Here is a 21,887-nt window from a genome sequence, read left to right on the forward strand (position 1 = left end):
CTCCTCTTTCACTTTCATCAAGAGGCTTTTTAGTTAGTCTTCACTTTCTGTCATAAGGGTGGTGTCATCTGCATATCTGAGTTTATTGATATTTCTCCTGGCAATCTTGATTCCAGCTTGTGCTTCATCCAGCCTAGCATTTCACTTGGTGTACTCTGCATATAAGTTAAATAAGCAAGGTGACAATATACAGCCTTGACGTACTCCTTTCCTGATTTGGAACCAGTCCATTGTTCCATGTCTGGTTCCAACTGCTGCTTCTTGACCTGCATACAGATACCTCAGGAGGCAGGAAAGGTGGTCTGGTATTCTCATCTCTTTAGAATTTCCCACAGTTTGTTGTGATCCACACAGTCAAAGGCTTTGACATAGTCAATAAAGCAGAAGTACATGTTTTCCTGGAACTCTCTTGCTTTTTCTATGATCCAACAGATGTCAACAATTTGATCTCTGGTTCCTCTGCCTTTTCTAAATCCAGCTTGAACATCTGGAAGTTCACAGTTTATGTACTGTTGAAACCTCCCTTGGAGAATTTTGAGCATTACTCTGCTAGCATGTGAGATGAGCGCAATTGTGCTGTAGTTTGAACGTTCTTTGGGATTGCCTTTCTTTGGGATTGGAATGAAAACTGACCTTTTCCAGTCCTGTGGCCACTGCTGAGGTTTCCAAATTTGCTGGCATATTGAGGGCAGCACTTTCACAGCATCATCTTTTAGGACTTGAAATAGCTCAGCTGGAATTCCATCACCCCCACTAGCTTTGTTGCTAGTGATGCTTCCTAAGGCCCACTTGACTTCTGACTCCAGGATGAGCCCTAGATGAGTGATGGTAGCATACTATTAAATATATACATTTTCTTTTGGTTTTCAGTTCAGTTCAGTTCAGTTCAGTCGCTCAGTTGTGTCTGACTCTGCAACCCCATGAATTGCAGCACACCAGGCCTCCCTGTCCGTCACCAACTCCAGGAGTTCACTCAAACTCATGTTCATCAAGTCGGTGATGCCATCCAGCCATCTCATCCTCTGTTGTCCCCTTCTCCTCCTGCCCCCAATCCCTCCCAGCATCAGAGTCTTTTCCAATGAGTCAACTCATTGCATGAGGTGGCCGAAGTATTGGAGTTTCAGCTTTAGCATCATTCCTTCCAAAGAACACCCAGGACTGATCTCCTTTAGAATGGACTGGTTGGATTCCTTGCAGTCCAAGGGACTCTCAAGAGTCTTCTCCAACACCACAGTTCAAAGCATCAATTCTTCGGCACTCACCTTTCTTCACAGTCCTTATTTTATTTTAAACTTTTTATTTTGTATTGAGGTATAGCCAATTAACCAGCAATGTTGTGATAGTTTCAGGTGAACTGTGAAGGGACTCAGCCATACATATAGATATATCCCTTCTTCCCCAAACTCCCCTCCCATCCAGTCTGCCACATGACATTAAGCAGAATTCCATGTGCTCTACAGTAGGTCCTTGTTGATTAACCATTTTAAATATAGCAGTGTTCTGGGTAGCAGCAGCCAAGCAAAGACTCAGCTGCTTGGTTAGAGCCTGAAAGTCAATTCCTCTCAGTTGTTGAATTTTCAACTCATGAATTTCTGTGGTCCAGAGAGCAAAAGTTCCTCAAAATTGTCTACCACAAATAAGCAATGTTAAGAGTAACTTGCATGGTGCCTCTTCAGACCCTAGCTCAGACAGTTTTGGAAAAAGCTTCCAAGAGCCCAACCAGCTCAAAAGTAGAAGAGCTGCTATTTGTTGGATGCCAGTCAGGTAGAGAGAAAAGCTGATGTAATTTTATGAATTGAGAAGTTTGGCCTATAGTCCAGGTGATGCAGGATCATTTGACTTCTAGTAGAGTTGACCATAACCTTGACTAGACGCATCTTTGTTGGCCAAGTAATGTCTCTGCTTTTCAATATGCTATCTAGGTTGGATATAACTTTCCTTCCAAGGAGTAAGCGTCTTTTAATTTCATGGCTGCAGTCACCATCTGCAGTGATTTTGGAGCCCAAAAAGTCAAGGCTATGGTTTTTCCTGTGGTCGTGTATGGATGTGAGAGTTGGACTGTGAAGAAGGCTGAGTGCCGAAGAATTGATGCTTTTGAACTGTGGTGTTGGAGAAGACTCTTGAGAGTCCCTTGGATTGCAAGGAGATCCAACCAGTCCATTCTGAAGGAGATCAGCCCTGGGATTTCTTTGGAAGGAATGATGCTAAAACTTAAACTCCAGTACTTTGGCCACCTCATGCGAAGAGTTGACTCATTGGAAAAGACTCTGATGCTGGGAGGGATTGGGGGCAGGAGGAGAAGGGGACGACAGAGGATGAGATGGCTGGATGGCATCACCAACTCAGTGAACATGAGTTTGAGTGAACTCCGGGAGTTGGTGATGGACAGGGAGGCCTGGCATACTGTGATTCATGGGGTTGCAAAGAGTCAGACATGACTGAGTGACTGAAATGAACTGAACTGAACTGAACTGAGAGTTGACCAGAAGTCTGCTTCTAGGCAAGACCAGTATTTCTTTTTTCCTAAGAAGTCAGTTTGAATGCTCTAGGGTGAGGGATCAGGCCATGTGTTTCAAGGGAAGCACAGATGGAACAAAGCTGGACATGAGCTGTTAACTGCTAAAGCTGGAGGTTGGTACATGTGTTCATTACATTAATCTCTCTACTTCTGTTTATGTTTAATTTTTTCCACTGCAAAATGTTACAATAAGAGAATTCAAGTCGCACACACACACACACACACACACACAGCCTGACTGAAGCATTTGGTATCCAACCATAGACTACAGATACTCCTGTGGGCCTTCTACATCAATCCTTGAATCAAATTAATCACCAGCAGAAAGATTATCCTAGATGGATCTCATTAATTTAAATTCCAGCGGAAAAGCCTTTTTACTAAGTTAATTTTTCATGTTATATGCTTTGCTTTTATCAATGGTGGATGTAAGAGATACCCTTATAGAGAATGTACATCTTTTATACAGTCAATGCAAAAAGATATTACATTCTTGGATGTACATTCTAGAATTGAGGTTTAATCTGATTCAGGTATATTTTCCCAGGAATAATCCTGTATAAATGGTATTGCATACTTCTACCAGAAGGCATCTAGTGACCAGTTTGCCAACATGTGATGGGACAGTCTAGTCTTTACCTAGACTCATTATTTCACTAGGCATTTGCAAAATGATAACATTCAGATTATATCATCATCACTTCATTTGTTTGCTGGAAGACATCTATAAGAGAAACTTTTTCTTATCACCCTAGAGTTCCTCTCCTCATGGAATGGCTGGCATGCTTTAAGCCTGGAAGATGCTAAGAGTGGTTACCACCTTCCTTAACCTCAGCAGAACCTTAGTAAACTTCTGAAATGGAGAGGATGGCATTTGGACAGAGCAGTCTGGATGAACTCATATAAATATGTCCTGGAGGGAATATAGAAGTAGATGAATAAACAGGGCTGGCTTAACATTGCCTACTTCAACATTAGTGAGTTTGCCCAAAGTAACAATTTTGGCTTTGATGTAAGTTCTCTAGAACTTTTTTTAAACTATGTGAAACAGTTAGTTGTACACTAAGGCCTCTTCTGTTTGGTTGAGACACTCAAGTCCAAGTAATAGGAGAAAGGATGTGGTCCTGGTGTCCAGGGTAGAAGCTGTGACTAGGACACCTCTATAAATCAGGAGCAGTGTTCACAATGACAAAGATCCTGAGTTATCTGAATCCAAATCTTAGCTCTGTAACCACCAGTTATGTGTCTATGAACAAGGTATTTGACTTCCTTGAAGCTCAGTTTCTGTAATTAGGGTTGGAGACTGTGATCTACCTTTCAGTCTTGCGTACATTAGAGATAAGATAAGCCAAGCACTTTGCCCAGCATCTGGCACAGAATAGATACTTGCTACGTAGACCTCATCATCATTTAGAAGTAATTCAGAAAAAAGCAAAAAACATGTGATACCACTTATATGTGGAATCTAAAATATGACACAATGAACTCATCTAGCAAAGAGAAGCAAACTCACAGACACAGACAATAGTCTTGTGGTTGCCAAGGGGGAGGTGGGGTGGGAGAGGGACGGACTGAAAGTTTGGTGGTTGGCCGGGAGGGAGAAGGAGAAGGCGTAAGTAAACAAATAAATGGAAGAAAGACAAAGGAACTGCTTAATGATCAGACTAAATAGTCAAGTCGGAATTGGGGACCATCCCTAAATTCAGGGCTGAACACATTGAGTGGCAAAACAGCTTCTGGAGCAATCACAGGGGCTACATTTGAAAACTGTGCAAGGTCCCTACTGGGGAGAGTTGTATGTCCACCGAATCCAAAGACGTTGCTGCAGGGTTGTAAAGTCAGGGCAACTCTCTAGTCAGCTACCAATAGAAATCAGAGTTCTCACTGCACTTTCAGAAGCCATTTGCTGAGAAATATGTCCAAATGGTGTCTGCTGAGATGCTAACGACTTCTTTCAAGCTTTCTCACTGATGTTTGCTGTATTTTAGCTTTTAAAATAGAAACTTAAATGAGAATTTGAACTTAGCTTTCTGTGGCTTCCTTTGTATTTGGTTTGCTTATCAACGACACCAATTTTAGTTTCCTAGCAGCCTTTGCAATACCACGAGATTAGGTTGATTAAGCCTTCTAGGCTTGCGGTCAGTTCAGTTCAGTTCAGTTGCTCAGTCGTGTCCGACTCTGCGACCCCATGAATTGCAGCACGCCAGGCCTCCCTGTCCATCACCAACTCCCGGAGTTCACTCAAACTCACATCCATCGAGTTGGTGATGCCATCCAGCCATCTCATCCTCTGTCGTCCCCTTCTCCTCCTGCCACCTATCCCTCCCAGCATCAGAGTCTTTTCCAATGAGTCAACTCTTCGCATGAGGTGGCCAAAGTACTGGAGTTTCAGCTTCAGCATCAGTCCTTCCAATGAACAACCAGGACCGATCTCCTTTAGAATGGACGGGTTGAATCTCCTTGCAGTCCACGGGACTCTCAAGAGTCTTCTCCAACACCAGGCTTGTGGTAGATGAGGCTAATTGCTGTTGGTTCCTGGTCTGAATGAGGTTGGGAGGCAAATGGCAAAACACTCTCAAGGCAGGTAGAGTAGGGTTGAAAGGCTCCTTAGAAAAGTAATTAATGGAAGATGTTGGAATCTCCTCTTTCTACCTTCAGTATATTCTTACGTATCTTGGTACCATTTTTAAGCAGAGTTCAGAGCTCCCTACAAACACCCCTATTGCACCTTAGTTTTTTTAACCCCTTAATTGTGCCACTGCGGTTATGAGCACAGAGTAGGCGGTTCAGTTATGGAAGGTCTAGTCTAAGATTTCCAAATCTTTGTTGGCGATAAATATAGGAGTCAAGAATAGCATTGGAATTGGGATTCAGATCCTAATTTGCCAGTCCCCAAAAGCTGTGGTCTTAAACACTCTGACTCAAAGAAGAGTGTGCATATGTTAGTCTCTCAGTCGTGTCCGACTCTTTGTGACCCCATGGACTCCCCACAGGCTCCTCTGTCCATAGAATTTTCCAGGCAAGAATACTGGAGTGGGTTGCCATTTCCTTCTCCACAAAGAATAGTAGACTAATAGTTCATTAGGGAGCTGACTAAAAATGGGGAGAAATAAGTTCTCATTGCCCGTGTCAGGCTCAGGAAATGTGTCCTTGACCCTGAGAGCCCTGGGACTGGCTCTGTGGTAATTCTCCCTCCAGTCTTTTCCTCATGATCAACAAAGAAAAAGACCAAAGGGTCCTCTATTCCAAAGACAGAAAATTAATTTCAAAGTCCAAAGTGAAACTCACTCAGACTCTTTACAACCTCAGGGACTATACAGTCCCTGGAATTCTCCAGGCCAGAATCCTGGAGTGTGCAGCCTTTCCCTTCTCCAGGGGATCTTTCCAACCCAGGGATCGACCCCAGGTCTCCCGCATTGCAGGCGGATTCTTTACCAGCTGAGCCACCAGGGAAGCCCAAGTCCAAGTCAAAGTCCAAGGCCCCTGTTAAATTCCAGAAGGAAAGTCAGCACATTGGCAATGTTGTACTGGGAGCCATGTGATACCCCAGTAATGGAGAGGATGTTCAGTTATTGGGGGAAGGGGCTTCCCAGGTGGCCCACCGATAAAGAATCCACCTGCCAAGCAGGCGATGGTGGTTGGATCCCTGGGTCAGGAAGATCCCCTGGAGAAGGAATTGGCAACCCGTTCTGTACTCTTGCATGGAAAAGCCCATGGACAGAGGAGCCTAGCCTGCTGCCGTCCAGGAGGTTGCAAAAGAATCAGACAAGACTGAGTGACTAAACAACGAACAATATGTAAAAAACCCAGGAAGTCAGGGATAATTGATTGACTGCTGGGGCAAAGTGCACCTGGCCGCGTGTCTAATTCTTTGAACAATATTGGCTTCTGGGCTGGGCTGGTCTGAGCTGAACTCCAGTAAAGCTAACCACTTCCTCATTAGCTCTGAGACAGGGTGACCTTCCTCCAGACCAGCTGAGAGAGAGACTGGATCCAAGTCGGCCAGGTGATGCTCTCCCTTCACGCCGAGAAAGGTCAGGGGGATGTCTAAGAGGATACCAGCTGGGGAGGAGATCTGGGTGGAACGTGCTCTAGGGGGTAAAGTAGTTGGTGTTATCTGGGAATGGAAATGACACCAGGGCAGGTTTCGCAGCCAGGGGAGGATTCCCAGGGAAGGAGCTCTCAGAAAAGGTGGGGCGAAGGGACAGCTGGTGGGAATGATGTCAGGGTGGGAGTGTGGATGTTTGGGCTGTGGTTCTGTGAGCTGATGCGTCTAAACTGCCTCTGATTCTGGTGCCTGGTGGATAAGTAGAGCCGCATAGGAGAGGCACCCTGCGGGTATTAAATGCTCTCAGCCCTGGGTAGCTATGAAGTGCTCTGATATATTTTTTTTTTTTAATTCACACCTGGATTCAAGCCTTGCTGAGTCTATTTTTATCTTCTTTTTTTCTCGGTTTCTTTATTTGCAAAGTAATACAAATAATGACCTCACAGCATTGTTGTGAGGGTAATACTCTGAGACCAGTTAGGAAAGTGCCTGACAAAGGGCAGGCCTTGGATCGGTGAGTCTCAAGCTCAGCTGAGCCTTTGGTACCAAGGAGAACATAGAGATGGCTATTGTCAGATTATCAAACGCCAATCCAATTAGAATCACTTTGCTTCTGTGCAGCCAGGGTTAAGAAGCTCAGTACTAAAAATTAATTGTTTTCGGAAAGCTCAGAGGATAGAAAAGAGTGGTGGTTTTTGGTTAACTTTTAGTCAAGTCCTGTGTTGTTAACTGTGATTAGTTTGCTTTTGTATAAAATGGTAACTTGGAGAAGGTACAGCCACCTCTGGCTTGTAAATCAATCTGATTGGATATAGCGCTGGTTCTAGGCAATCCCCTTTGCTTCTCACACTTAGGAGCAGAACTGGGAAGATATGGGAGTAAAACAGTCTCTTTGGAGCCTTGCCTCTGGGACTCACCGGACAGGACCATGGGGTTTAAAATAGGGGCACAGTGTGAGTGAGACTCCAACAGTTTAATCAAAGACGGTCTGGGGCCTCCCCATGCTTTGTGAGGGGACCTGGCATAACCTGAGCACTCATTGGTGACCCTCAAGAATCTTTCCCCAGTGGCTTCCCTCTTTCCTCCTCCTTCAGGCTTCTCCTGAAGAACAGCAAAGTGGATCTCAGGTGTGAGGTTTCATTCCTGGATTTTCTCATGTAGCAACTGGAAAATTGCAGGCTTAAGAAGAGAGAGCTTTTCCAGAAATTCTCCTGCGTTATTATTGTGTGCGTACGTGACCCTAGGCTTAATATTACCCTGAGCCGGAAGACCAAAGGGAGAAAAAAATTTCTCTTTTGTTTTCCGAGTTACTAGACTTGGTCACGTCGAAAGAAAGTAGACTTCCCTTTTTGGGGGGCAGTGAATTCAAAGAGTTTCTTTAGTGCTTAACTGACTGACCTAAAGCGCTAGGAGAGAGACCGAAAGGCCTGTGGTCACCTGGTCCTCTTTTCCTTCCTTCTTTGCTCAGGGCAGAGAACTTTCAAGAATGGAAATGTTCTTATATACACTTTTAAAAGTAAAACATAGAAGATGAGATCAAATAATAAGTAAAGTAAGCAAAACAAATACATTTAGGTGAGACTAACATGATTAAAATCCCTCAAATCATCTATGATAATAGAACACAATGAATTTGTTCTGAAGTTCTTTGTTTGAGGTAACTAGAAATGTTTAAGCCTGTGTCTTGTATTTCATATCAGGGTGAGTTTGGCTGCAGGAATTACCTCTTCCTTTTTTTGATAACAGCTTTACTGAGATAAAAATTAATGTATGTAAAAGTTACCAATTTAAAGTCAGAACTCAATAGTTGTTTTTAGTATATTTACAGAATCGTGCAACGGTCACTGCAACCAATTTTAGAATATTTTTATCACTACGAAAAGAAACCCCATATCCTTTAACATAAACTTCTAACCCCATCGACCCACTCCCTGACCTCAGGCAACCCTGAATCTACTTTCTAGCTCTGTGAACTTGCCTGTTCTGGGCATTTCACATGAATGGAGTCATACAGTGTTTGGCCTTTTTTGTCTGGCTACTTTTACTTCATCTATGTTATAGCATATGCCAGCTCTCCATTGCTTTTTGTGGCTGAAGAATACCCTATTACCTGGATACATCACATTTTGTTTATCCGTTTGTTGGTTGAGTGGACATTTCGTTGTTTTCACTTTTAGTTATTATGCATAATGCTGCCATGACCACTCGTGCACCGATTTTTATGTGGACATATGTCATTTTTTTCTTAGATACATACCTAAGAATGACATTGCTAAGTCAGATGGTTTAAGTTTTTGAGGAAATTTCCAGATTTTTTTTTTTTCCAAAGTGACTTTATCATTTACATTCCCACTGAGTATACAAAGATTCTGATTTCTCTATATACTCTCCAATACTTGCTATTATATGTCCTTTTTGTTATAGTTATCTTAGTATAAAGTAGTATCTTACTGTGGATTTGATTTACATGATGTTTATGCCTAATGATGTTGACCATTTTTTCATGTGTTTGTTAGCTATTTGAATACCTTCTTTAATAATATCTGTTCTTATCCTTTGTCTATTTCTGATGGATTTTAATCTAGTTATTTTTGAATTCTAAGAGTTTTTTTTTTAAATGTGTTCTAGCTACAGTTCCCTCCTCAGATATGTGGTTTACTCTCATCCTGTGGGTGGCCTTTCCACTGTAAAAAAATAAAATTATTTTTCTTTATTTGCTGCACTGGGTCTATGTTGCAGCACGTGGAATCTGATTATAGTTGCAGCACGCAAACTCTTAGTTGTGGCATGTGGGATCTGATTCCCTGACCAGGGATTGAACTTGGGCCCCTGCACTGGGAGTGGGGGGCCTTAGCCACTGGACCACCAGGGAAGTCCCCCACTTTTAATAGTGCTCTTTGAAGCACAAATTCTTAACTTTGATGAAGTCCAATTTGTTTTTCTATTGTTGTTTGTGCTTTTGCTGTTATGTCTAAGAAACCATTGCCAAATCCAAAGACATTCAGATTTACCACTGTTTTCTTCTAAGAGTTTTATAGAGTCCCTAATTTCAGGTCTTTAATCCACTCTGAGTTCATTTTTCTGGATGGTATGATATAGGAGTTTTGACTTCATTCCTTTGCATGTGGGTATGCAGTTATTTCATCACCATGTGTTGAAAATACTATTTTTCTCCAGGAAATACTTCTTAAGAACAACATTTTCAGAGGCAATTCCAATGTTTTGTTTTCTCATGAGAAACCCATAAGTAGAGAAGGCAATCCAGAGTTCACTGAGCCCTCGTGTCCAAGTCACGGAGTCCTTCCTAGGCAAAGTGGGTGATTCCCAGGCGTATTCACTGCCAGCCTCCTATTTGTACCCATGGCAGGAATTACCAATCAATCACAGCACCCTGGCTAAGGCTTGGTGACTACCAAGGCTAACATGAAGGGGTAGTGTTCCAAGAGATTCAGTTTGGGAGAGAGTGAAATGGTGAGGTCAATTTCAGATATGTTGAGTTTGTAGTGCATTTGGGACATATAAAGGGAGCTTTGGCAATAATTGGTTGGTGTAAAAAGACTGAAACCCAGGCCAGGGGGGGGGATCTATGCTGAGAGACTTGAGACTTTGCTGTACAGATGGGAACAGATCCAACCTTCTAGAATGAGTGATAAGGTGAGATAACCCGGCATTGACCCAAGGAGTCTGGTGAGGCTACAAATGGGACTGCCAGAGACTGGCTCGAGAAGTAGAAAAGAAATCAGAACAGTATTTGAAAATAAACTAAGGATAAAGGGCAGTTCAGGGAAGGCTATTGATAGTGTCACATGTTGTGAGAGATCTGGTAAAGTGCAGCGTTTCTGATTATCAAACGGGGTTGTTATCGCCTTTGTGAGTGCAGCTTCCATGGGATACTGGAGGTGGAAATAAGATGCAATAGTCTGAGCATTGAACTGGATGTAAGCCGAGACCAATGCTGGTGAAATCTGGTAAGAGATACAGAGATCAGACTCAGAAAAGCAACAAGATTATTGTAATTTCTTGGAATTAAGAAAAAAATTTGAGGTCAAATGAAATGTTCAGTAGACTGTGAAAAAAATGTCTGAGGCAAGATAAGCATCTTTGTGTTTGCCAGATTCAGTCTACATGGACGACATCAACTCAACTGCAGTGTTGTCTGAGATAGGTCCTGCAGAAATGGTGGGGGAAAATTATTATCAAGGACAGACCTTGTTAAAGAATATTTACTCGCAGATAGAGCACAGAATCACTAAGCTGTGTTTCTCAGAGAAGGGTCCATGTGATTACTTGCATCAGGAATCCAGAGGGGTTTAAAAAAATATTGATCCCTGGGATGCATCTGTGACCTCCTGAGTCAGGATCTCATCATAGGAGGCCCAGTTTTAATAAACTGCCCATAGTCAGAAAGCTCTAGAAAGCATTTGTCCAATCTATGTCTGATGTGGATACTTATTAACCATTCCAGTCATAGGGTTCTCCAGAAGTTTCCTGATGGGGTAACTGGAGCCAGATTAAGGACCTAGTGCCTATTAGGACCAATTGCCTCCTAGGCCATTGTCAGAAGTAACCCTCTATAGATGGAGTTAAAGTATTCCTGAAATAAACAAATGCAAACCGGATCCACTTCTGTCGAAATTGAAAACAGGGGAAAAACTTTTCATTAGCTTCAAACTGTCTTTTTTGAATATTTTTAGGATGAGCACAGGTCATAGCTAAGATTTTGAAACTTCGTTATGTATGGTTCAGTGTTTTTCCCTTGGCGTTAGTGTTTTATTTTAATATCTAAGTCTTAAATCACTTAGTAATTCCTTAGAGTGTTCTGGTTTGGGAAATTGCCTGAAATGATAACATGAAAAACAATAAAAAGCCCAAATTCAAACAAACTCAAGGACAAGAATAAGGGCAATGTAAGAGTGGGGGCTATGTTGCTTACATGTATCAGAAAATGGACACTGCCTTGGCCGGTGAAAGGAATTAGAGAAAATTCTGCTTTGGTCTAAAACATTCACCAGCAGAAAATTAGTTTCATGTCATTCCACTAAATAAATGTGGAATAAAAGATGTAAAACATAGCCTTGAGAGGATCCAAAATCATTCACGTATCTGGGTTCCCATTAGCCTTGGTTGGGCCTGCATGCAATCCTGACTATTTGGAGTTATTGAATTAAATAACTCAAAAGAGTTTAATTCTAAAAAGTATTTACTGAGAATTTCCTGGTGGGCTAGTGGTTAGGCCATTGCACTCCCACTGCTGAGGGCCCAGGTTCAGTCTTTGGTCTGGGAACTAAGATCCTGCAAACTGCATGGCTTGGTCAAAAAACAAACAAATAAAATAATAAGAATTTATTCAGTGCTAATGGAAGACAGTTTCTGCCACCAGTAACATGGGTAAGACAGATATTAAGTAATTAAAAGTATTATTATGTATATGTATTATATAACTCCTATTAGATGAGGCTCTATGTTGATAGATGCATGATAAAATGTTCTTAAAATGCATGATATGTAATGCAAATAAAGTCCAAGTTAAAGTGCAAGCAAATGAAAAATGGAAAAACTTAGCATTCATAAATTTATTTTGAGCTTTAAATAATAAGAATATTAGAAATGTAACATTCTTTGAAATTTAAGAACCATTTCCAATTTTCATCAAGCTTTTTTTTTAAATTTAAGTCTATTCATTTCAATTGAGGCTAATTACTCTTCATCAAGCTTTTGTCTGGGAGGCTATCCAAACTTTATTCCTTGCTAACTAGCTAAGTAGCACAGTCCATAGATCAAACACTGCTTATATATTTTCTATGGCTAATGTTGGAGGAATGGTTGCTGCTGCTGCTGCTGCTACATCAAAAAAACACTATTAATATTAATTGTTAATATGTTCTAATACCATGAAGCTGTTAGTCAGAAGTATTTATCCTAACTTTTCCAGTTGTTCACTTGTTTCCATCATATAAACAATTTATATCTACTTTGCTCTGATAAAAGGAATTAGTAATCTTTATCACCAACCTAGATAGCATATTCAAAAGCAGAGACATTACTTTGCCAACAAAGATTCGACTAGTCAAGGCTATGGTTTTTCCTGTGGTCATGTACGGATGTGAGAGTTGGACTGTGAAGAAGGCTGAGTGCCGAAGAATTGATGCTTTTGAACTGTGGTGTTGGAGAAGACTCTTGAAAGTCCCTTGGACTGCAAGGAGATCCAACCAGTCCATTCTGAAGGAGATCAGCCCTAGGATTTCTTTGGAAGGAATGATACTAAAGCTGAAACTCCAGTACTTTGGCCACCTCATGCTAAGAGTTGACTCATTGGAAAAGACTCTGATGCTGGGAGGGATTGGGGGCAAGAGGAGAAGGGGATGACAGAGGATGAGATGGCTGGATGGCATCACTGACTCGATGGACGTGAGTCTGAGTGAACTCCGGGAGTTGGTGATGGACAGGGAGGCCTGGCATGCTGCGATTCATGGGGTTGCAAAGAGTCGGACACGACTGAGCAACTGATCTGATCTGATCTGATTGATTAAAATTTCCTTATTATTACTGTCAGTGTTAAACTATTGAACTGGAAATGCCTCATTTTTACATAAGAATGGGTTCCTAAAATGCAAAGGTGTTCACCCTGAAACACAGGGCAGAATTTAATCTAGAATTATAAATCCAGATAACTTTAATCTAGAATTGTAAACCCAGATAATTTTATAACTTATAAATTTAAATTTAATGTATGAATGGTGAACACACAGCTCTGAAAACTATGCTAACCAATTATCATGGAGAGCACAAGAGAAGCCTTTATAATACAGAGATGTAATTACCTGTTAATTTCTCTGATGGGTGGTTTTGGCCTTTTTAGAATTTAATCAATCTGACTTGAGAAGCTGCTGCTGCTACTGCTGCTGCTAAGTCGCTTCAACTGTGTCCGACTCTGTGCGACCCCATAGACGGCAGCCCACCAGGCTCCCCCGTCTCTGGGATTCTCCAGGCAAGAACACTGGAGTGGGTTGCCATTTCCTTCTCCAATGCATGAAAGTGAAAAGTGAAAGTGAAGTCACTCAGTCGTGTCCGACTCTCAGCCTACCAGGTTCCTCCATCCATGGGATTTTCCAGGCAAGAGTACTGGAGTGGGGTGCCATTGCCTTCTCCGGACTTGAGAAGCTAGGAACCTAGAACATAAAATATATAAAGGGAAGCCCACTTTAGGAACCTGGCTATCTCCCATCAGGAACTGGGTCACACAAATGGATTTCTTCCCAAATGGAACCAGAAGAAAAACAAATTGGCAAATTCAACAGCTTTGGTGGTGAATAGGTTAGGCTTTGAATCAGACAGACCAAGGCTGGAGTCCTGATTCTATAATTTTGATCATTGCTAAGAATCAGTGATTAAAAGTGGTACATATATACACATTCTTTTGAAGAAAAGCTTATAGATTTAAACGTACTTTTTGCATACATTATTAAAAAGTACCACAAGTTTCTGAAGAAGAAGCAAAGTCTGAGCAACACCTTGAAATTTTTGTCATTGATTCAGGAAGTAAAACACACAAGTGAAAGTTCTTTGATCTTGTGGAACAAGGTCATTTGATTTGGTTCACGGGAGGGCAGAAGTGTTAAGAATGTGAGAGTTGCTTAGCCTCACTGACCTCATTTTTCTAAATGTAGCTATGTTGTGAAACAAAGGAAGAAGGATCCTTGCTGGGCCTGCCGGTCCACCGAGCATGCTGACTGCTGACCCACAACCAGGTGATTTCACTTCAGGGTCCCCGAGACAAGTGAGGCTTAGTCTTCTCAAGGGGATCAAGAAGGAAGAAGCCCATCTAGACAGTGGGCTGTGTTCTTGTGCTTTGACTGTACCAGATGCACACTAGAGACAGATGGAGAACGCAGTGCAGCTCAGGAGCAGCCCAGAAATGAGTATCAGAATGACTATCACATTTGACATAAAAGCGACCTTGATCCACATCTTTAGTGTAGGTTTCCAGAGTGACTGAGGGGTGGGAATGAGGAATCCGTCAAAAAGAGCCCTTGACTTTGGAAAAGGCCATAGGCTTTTATTGTTTAATTGGAAACCTCATTTTGAGTGGAAAAAGTGGTAACTTGTTCTTAGTAAGTCCAATCTCAGAGAGTGAGAAAAAGGACTTGATTTGTGTTTTGGGGGAAGGCTACTGCTGGCTGTTTCATGCAGACTTTGAAGAGGACCCTTGGGCTTCAGAAGCGGGTGCTGTCAGATTGCACCCTGGGTTGCACCGTCTGAATCATTTCCCCCGTCTCTTGTGCCTGGTTATCAGTGAACTGAGTCATTGCTCAGACATGACATCCTGTACTGGTCTGTGTTTAAGACGGAATCTACACAAATATCTGTTAATTATTCTTCTGTGCCAAGTGGTGGGAAAGAGGACTTCCTCTCTGGCTCACTGGGTAAAGAATCTACCTACAATGCAGGAGACACAGGAGGTGCGAGTTCAATCCTTGAGTCAGGAAGATCCCCTGGAGAAGGACATGGCAACCCCCTCCAGTATTCTTACCTGAGAAATCCCATGGACAGAGGAGCCTGGGGGGCTACAGTCCATGGAGTCTCCAAGAGTTGAAAACGACTGAGGGACTAAGTGCACAAGGGTTGGGAGAGCAAAATATGGAGGAAACTCAGAGATGTCAGGGAACTTACACTCTACAGACAGTTGAATACACAGAAAGTTTTTCCATGCTAACTTCCTCTTGTCTTCTATTTTATTTAACCTACATTCTGATATTCAGAAACTTGTTCTGAGATGTATTAGATGTGAACGAACCGCTTTTGGTACAAACACATTTCTTTCCTGGATTACGATTCCATTTATGACATCTGATGAAAATCAATAAAACCAGTCGATGGTTAATGTTTGACTGAAGGGGAAGGGAGAGGCTGGGGAAGCAGAGCCCTGCACTGGGTGTGGCCTCTGGGGAAGACACTCCAGTCCCAGCAAGGGTCCCAGCAGCTGAATGGAAGAAAATAACCTTTAACCACCATTTTTGTTACTTACAGAAAGGTAAGCTTTGGTATGTCTTAACTATGCTGATAATGTATTTCTTTAAGGAGAGCAGAATAGATGGCAAAGGGCCTTACTTAAGTTGCTGGATAAAAGTATTCCTTGAGGGGTGCTGGGTAGCATTTGCTGGGAAGAAAAGTTTATTCCTAGTGTAATAAGTTATGCTTCTGGAGCATAATTTCTTTTGCATGTTCTTTTGATTAGTCTATATCTTCTATAAATCCATTTCATGAAGTGGTTTGGGTTAAGTCAAGCTTGGGAGTAGAATTAAAGGAAAGCATAATTCTTTGGATGTTTACGTGTGGATCACACCCATTCTTTTCAATTAAAATATAAAAAAGTGCCCAGCCCTGAGAGGACCTGGGACTCTCATACTCTAGAAATCAGGGCCAGAATCTCATTTTCACAAAGTGTCATTTCTCAGGGGTGATCTTTAAAAACTGTGCATTTTATTTACTTCTTAGAGAGCGAGATTCAATTTAGGATTCATAGGACTGCCTGGGACAGAACAGAGAAAAGGAAATGCATAGGAGGAAAAAAAGTCCTTTGTTAAAAGTAGTGGAATAGGAATTGAAAACAGAAAGACGGATCTGCCTTCCCAACTGGGAAAGCAAGGTTGGTGCGTGTATCGGTCAGGTTCTGGTCCTTCTTTCGGCCACATTGGTGGGTGTAATATCAGCTAATGAGTGATTATTTTGAGATAACAAGACATGTACAGCTTGTCAGTATCTTCAAAGGTCCAGTCCCTGTCTTTGTCCCAGTTTTTTATTCATTGTGAGTGACTTTGAAACAGATGCCCTCTGGGCTGGCAGACGCCAAGCAGCAGACGGGCAATGCATTCTCTAATATTTTCTTGTCTTTCTGTTTCTTCAAAAACTCAGATAGCAAGAGAGGAATAATTTGAAAGAAGAAGAAAGCATATGTTTCGATGACATGGAAAATGGATGGCATTCACCCCTCACCAGGAAATGAAATGAGTTTTGCTGAGTGAGGGTTTATCATGGACTGTAGAGTATATAGTTTATGAGTCTTCAGGGTTGGGCAGATGGGTTAGGCCAGTTTCATCATTTACCAGCCAGCGGACACTGAGCAGATTGCTTAAGCTCCCTGTACCTTAAATTTCTCACCTACAGAATGGAGATACCTGCCTCACCAAGTAGTTATGAGAATAAGTTAAAAATTAGATCAGCATGTCAAGAACTCAGTACATAGTTTGGCACCCAATAGATGTTTAATGAATGTTAACTACTTTCCATGAGAAAAGATGTTGACTCTACCTTTTAAGTAGGTGATGCAGGTCAGACTGAGAAGTTGCTCTTTCAATCCCTAGGGAAAGAAACCAACAGTAATGTTGCAGTAACTACATCTACCAGTATGCAAGGGAGAAACTGATTCTATGCCAAAGAAGTGGGGTCCCAAAATATGAGATAATGAGAAAACACTTGAGTTTTGCTTTTTTTCAAATGAAGCATTTTAAAGCACGTCTGATTTTTCACATATATCTTGGGTGAGAAGGGGGTGTGGTATCCTCTGAGACTTGCTAAGATGTCCCCTGGGAAAAGTCATTGCTGTCGTTCAGGATGAAGATTGCATTTCCAGTACCTCTTCCCTTCTTTCATAAAAAGGCAAAATATACCCCAGCAACAACTCGACTTCCTGTTTGTTTGTCAAAGGAACTCTCTGGAAAGGAGAGTGGGGTCCCCCTTTTCTTCCTGATCAAGAGAGGTGACTCTGCTCAGGAGGAAAGCTGAACACCGCTGTGCTCCTTTCTCTGAAGGCTGACAAGTGCCTTTATGGCTGTTAGTTTACACAGGTAGAGACATACAGGTTTATTTGTTAGCATGAAGTTGTATTCCTTCAGAAATCCCTGGTGTCGAATTTAGCAGGGGTAGTTGTTCTGTGTTCTCCTGCGTGATTAAACAAGAAAAGAGGTACTGAAGTTTGTTAGGGGAATATCAATCTACCTAGTTGTTACTTGTGAGAACAAACAAGGGTGTTTATTTAGGTATAAGAAGTGTTAAGTTAGCAAAAGCAGATACTCACCCAGTGGTTGAGGTTTAAACTCTTGTACACTCAAGCTGAGCTTTTCACTTACGTGTGTGTAACAGACCAAGCTGTCCATGGTTATTGTGTATGTGACATAAATAAAACCTAATTTGTCTTAATATTCTGTAAGACCGACATTGAATTCTCTCATCCATGATATTCTGAATCAATGATTTCTTACTGCATTTTAATTATTTTAAAGCATAGGACTTGTGTTTATGAGTGAGAGGCAGAGAAATCGGAAGGGTAGACTTGTGCCCTTAGGGAATGTTAAACTCAGGATGAGCACATCTTCCTCACGCAGAGGGTTCCATGCTTGGTCTCTTCGATCAGACTGATGCTCCTTCCTCAACCTCCCTGAGCTGTTCTGCCCTGTAAGATGACATCAGGTCCTGCCTTGTGGGGACGTTGTGAAACTAAATGAAATAAGTCATCCAAAGTACATAACTTAGTAAATGTTCACTAAATGCTAGCTTTTTTTTCTTTTTAAAGGTTACAAATATAAAAAACCAACTCATGAGTGAGTTTTCATAGTGGTAAAGCACCCTTTACGAAGATAGAATTAAATTTATTTTCCCCTTATTCTCTTGCCCATCCCAGTTGTCAATTACAACTTAATTACAGAATCAGAAAGCCTGCCACACTTGAGGAGGACTGCACATTTTTGTTTTTAGAGCCCTTGTCTGAAGGTCACCTCGTACATGAGCTAGTATTGTAGCAAGTCTTTTGTTTTGTTTAAATCTCAGGGTTTAAACCATATGTGAAAGTTAAAGTGTTAGTCACTCACTCATGTCCGACTCTGCGACCCCATGGACTATAGCCTGTCAGGCTCCTCTGTCCTTGGAATTCTCCAGGCAAGAGTACTGGAGTGGGTTGCCATTCCCTTCTTCAGGGGATCTTCCTGACCCAGGGATCGAACCTGGGTCTCCTGCAATGCAGGCAGATTCTTTACTGTCTATCCACCAGGGAAGCCCTTAAATCATATGGGATGGGATCTAATTTAGATTTACCTCATATTGAATTTCTAAGGCCAGAATGTATTATCTTGACAAAGTATTCACCTGTGCACTTCTTAATACACAAAGAAATGTTGTATAAAGCATGAAGAAACACTTTGTCAAAAATAATTAAGATGCTCTTTTGAGAAATATTGATTTCTACTCTCCAAAAAAGTCAGTAAAGAATCTGCCTGTAATGCAGGAGACCCCCTGCAGCATAGGAGAGCCAGGTTCAATCCCTGGGTTGGGAAGATCCCCTGGAGAAGGAAATGGCAACCCACTCCAGTATTCTTGCCTGGAGAATTCTATGGACAGAGGAGCCTGGTGGGCTACAGTCCATGGGGTCACAAGAGTCAGACACCACTGAGCAACTACACAATGACAACAGTCCTCCTTTTAGGCTAGAAAAGACCCTTGTGGTGTTGTTGTGCTAGATATGGAGGAAAGAAGTCCTATCTCTGCCTCAGGTTTCTGAGGTGGAAACCGAAACACCTTAGAGAACTCAATACTGTCGTCCTTACTGCCAATCTGCTTAAGTCATCCAAGTACCATGGGGGTGAGTCGCCATCTGTGACCCCATGCAAGGGCCTCCCTTCCCTCTGATCTCCTCACCCCAGCTGCCCTTTTCCTAGCTCACTCTGGGGGGAGTGCTGGGTGGAGGTAAGTATGAGCACACTTCCTGAAATAGTCCTTAGAACTCATTATTACTTTCTTTAATAATTAGGTTTAAAATTTGTATTTAAGTCAATCAGAGAAATTTAACATATTTTAAGAGGAGCCCTCTACCCTCTCATAAGACTGTATAACCAATTATTCACCTACTGATTAAGTAAAAAAATCACCCTCAATTTTGCATACGTGTAAATCCAGATTTTCGTATGCTGAAAGATGGGCATATTTCAATTGCAAAATTCAGTGCGAGAACAAAGTGCCTGCCTTTATGTGTGCATTGGGTGGGGAGAGGGCAAGCCACCCTTCCTTTTCCTTCTTTGGACCTTCCTTCCTCCTTTCTAATCAGCATGAAGTGGAAGGCAGCAGCCCAGATTTTACACCTTCCTGTTTGTTTCTAGCTTATTATTAGCTGCTTTAATTTGGTCCTTAATTTGCCAAGAATGCAAATTGGTCAGATCCTCTTGTGATTTTTTTCTAAACCTTAAGTGATATAATGGGTGCCAGAGATTTGTGAGCAAGAAGACCACAAAGATGGGCATGATTGATCTGAACATTACTTGATGAACAATGTGAGCAAGCTTTTAATCTGATTTTTATTCATATCTGGCCTTGCTGTCCAATTTATGCTGCTCTTAGCAATATACAATGCAGAGGTGAATTAAGTGGCTCACAGAATATTTGGCTCTATTATTGGTCCTGATGGTGTATGAGTTCTAGTCACATTCTTTCCTTGGCTCCATTATTGGTCCTGATGGTGTATGAATTCTAGTCACATTCTTTCCTTGGCCACATCACCTGTGATACTGGAGAGCAAATTCTGCAGCCCTCTCCATCTGTACCTTTATTGTTCTTTGGAAATGCATTGTCCAGCCTTAGAGCATGGTGAATTACTTTAATTCAAAGCCTTTAACTTTTCTTTTTTTAAACAAAAAGGATGAGTATGGCTGACTTGATTTAAGGTTTGCCTATCACTTAGCTTTTTGTAAGAGGGGGAAGAAAATCAATGCTTGTGTATTGATTTACTTGCAGGTTTGGAGACCTGGGACCTAGAAATTCCTCGTCCTTACTCAGATAAATGGGGAAACGACAGGGGAGTCTAAAAATACCTCTTGGAGGCACTGGAGCCCAGCAGGAGACTCAATCAGCTTGGAGTGGAGCCCCTGGGATGCAGTGGCCACTGCCTATATAGTAACTGGATGAGGCTCCATCTGAGGCCACCTCTGTCTTAGGATGGCAGTGCCTTTGTCAGTCAAAACTAGGGCCCCTTGATGTATTAGTTTGGTAGGGATGCTATAATAAAGTACCACAGATAGAGTGGCTCAAGCAACAGAAATTTATTGTCTCACAGCTCTAGAGGCCTGAAGTCCAAAATCAAAGTGCCTGAGGGGCTGACTCCTGCAGACAATGAGATCTGCAGCCTCTCGCCTTGGCTTGTCTTTCCCTGTGGCCCTTCATATTGTCTTTCCTCTACGTGTGTCTCTGTGGCCAAGTTCCCCCTTTTGATGAGGACACCAGTCATATTGGAGCAGACTCACCCTGACGACTTCATTCTAACCGCATTACTTCTGTGAAGACTTGAGTCTCCGAGTCAGATCACATTCTGAGGTACTTGGCAGTCAGGACTCCAACATGAATTTTGAGGCAAGGGGCATCCTTGCCATCACACTCAGCTCAACTGAAAACTAAGAAACTAGGGGGGTGAAGGTCAGAGAGTGAATGAGGAGAGGGTACGATAGAGAAATAGTTGTGTGGTAGGAGCTGGATCTCCAAGGCTGATGGTCCTCTGAGAAGGCGAACGCATGTTAGTGTCTGAGGAGGAAGCGCCGCCATGGAGCGAAAAACAAAACTTTTTGGAATTTTAGCAAGATACGTAACCGACTCAGTGACACCAGGAGTCTTATTTGTAAGGATGTTCATGCTTTCAGAGAGACTAATATATGAATGAGCGCATAGGTGTGAAGTTAGCCAGACGGTGTGATCTTGGACCAGTGTCTTGTGACTTCTTTGATTTTTGATCTTTATGAGGTAAATTTTTTTACATTAAAAAATAATTTCATATTTATTTTTGGCTGTGCTGGGTCTTATTGCTGTGCGGGCTTTTCTCTAGTTGTGGTGCACGGGCTTCTCTTGTTGCGGAGCACAGGCTCTAGGGCCTGGACTCGGTAGTCGTGGCTCCCGGGTCTAGAGCACAGACCCAGTAGTTGCGACACATGGGCTTAGTTGCTCCAAGACAGGCAGGTGGGATGTTCCCAGATCAGGGATCGAACCCATGTCTCCTGCATTGGCAGGTGGGTTCTTTACTGCTGATCCACCAGGGAAGCCCCTTTAAGAGATAAATTTTAACAGCGTCTGCTTCATAGGGTTCTTACGAAAAATCAATAATTATATAAAAGTCTCAGCATGTGCTGAGACAAAGGGCTTCCAGGAAATGTTAGCTGCCTTTGTGTCGTTATCCTGGCTGGACACAGATTCAGGACATGGAGGGGTTTCAGTGTTTTCTGGGCTGTGGTAAGTTAAACGAAGCCGTCAGCCCTAATTGTCAAGGCCAGCAGCCCTGATTCCGCGTTTGTAAAT

The 21,887-nt window shown here is 42.2% G+C and overlaps 1 protein-coding gene across 5 annotated transcripts in view; it reads left to right on the forward strand.

Moving 5' to 3' along the window:
- Positions 1–6,448: 6,448 nt before the first annotated feature.
- The window catches only part of CDH17 (cadherin 17), an 88,899-nt gene continuing 73,460 nt past the window's right edge, over positions 6,449–21,887 (forward strand). Inside the window, exon 1 of one of the 5 annotated variants that reach the window (XM_010812197.3) lies at positions 6,449–6,552. The gene's annotated coding sequence lies outside the window, so the exon portion shown is untranslated. 5 annotated transcript variants of the gene reach the window in all.

Source organism: Bos taurus, chromosome 14, assembly GCF_002263795.3.
Source record: "Bos taurus isolate L1 Dominette 01449 registration number 42190680 breed Hereford chromosome 14, ARS-UCD2.0, whole genome shotgun sequence".
In the NCBI taxonomy this organism is placed as follows: Eukaryota; Metazoa; Chordata; class Mammalia; order Artiodactyla; family Bovidae; genus Bos; species Bos taurus.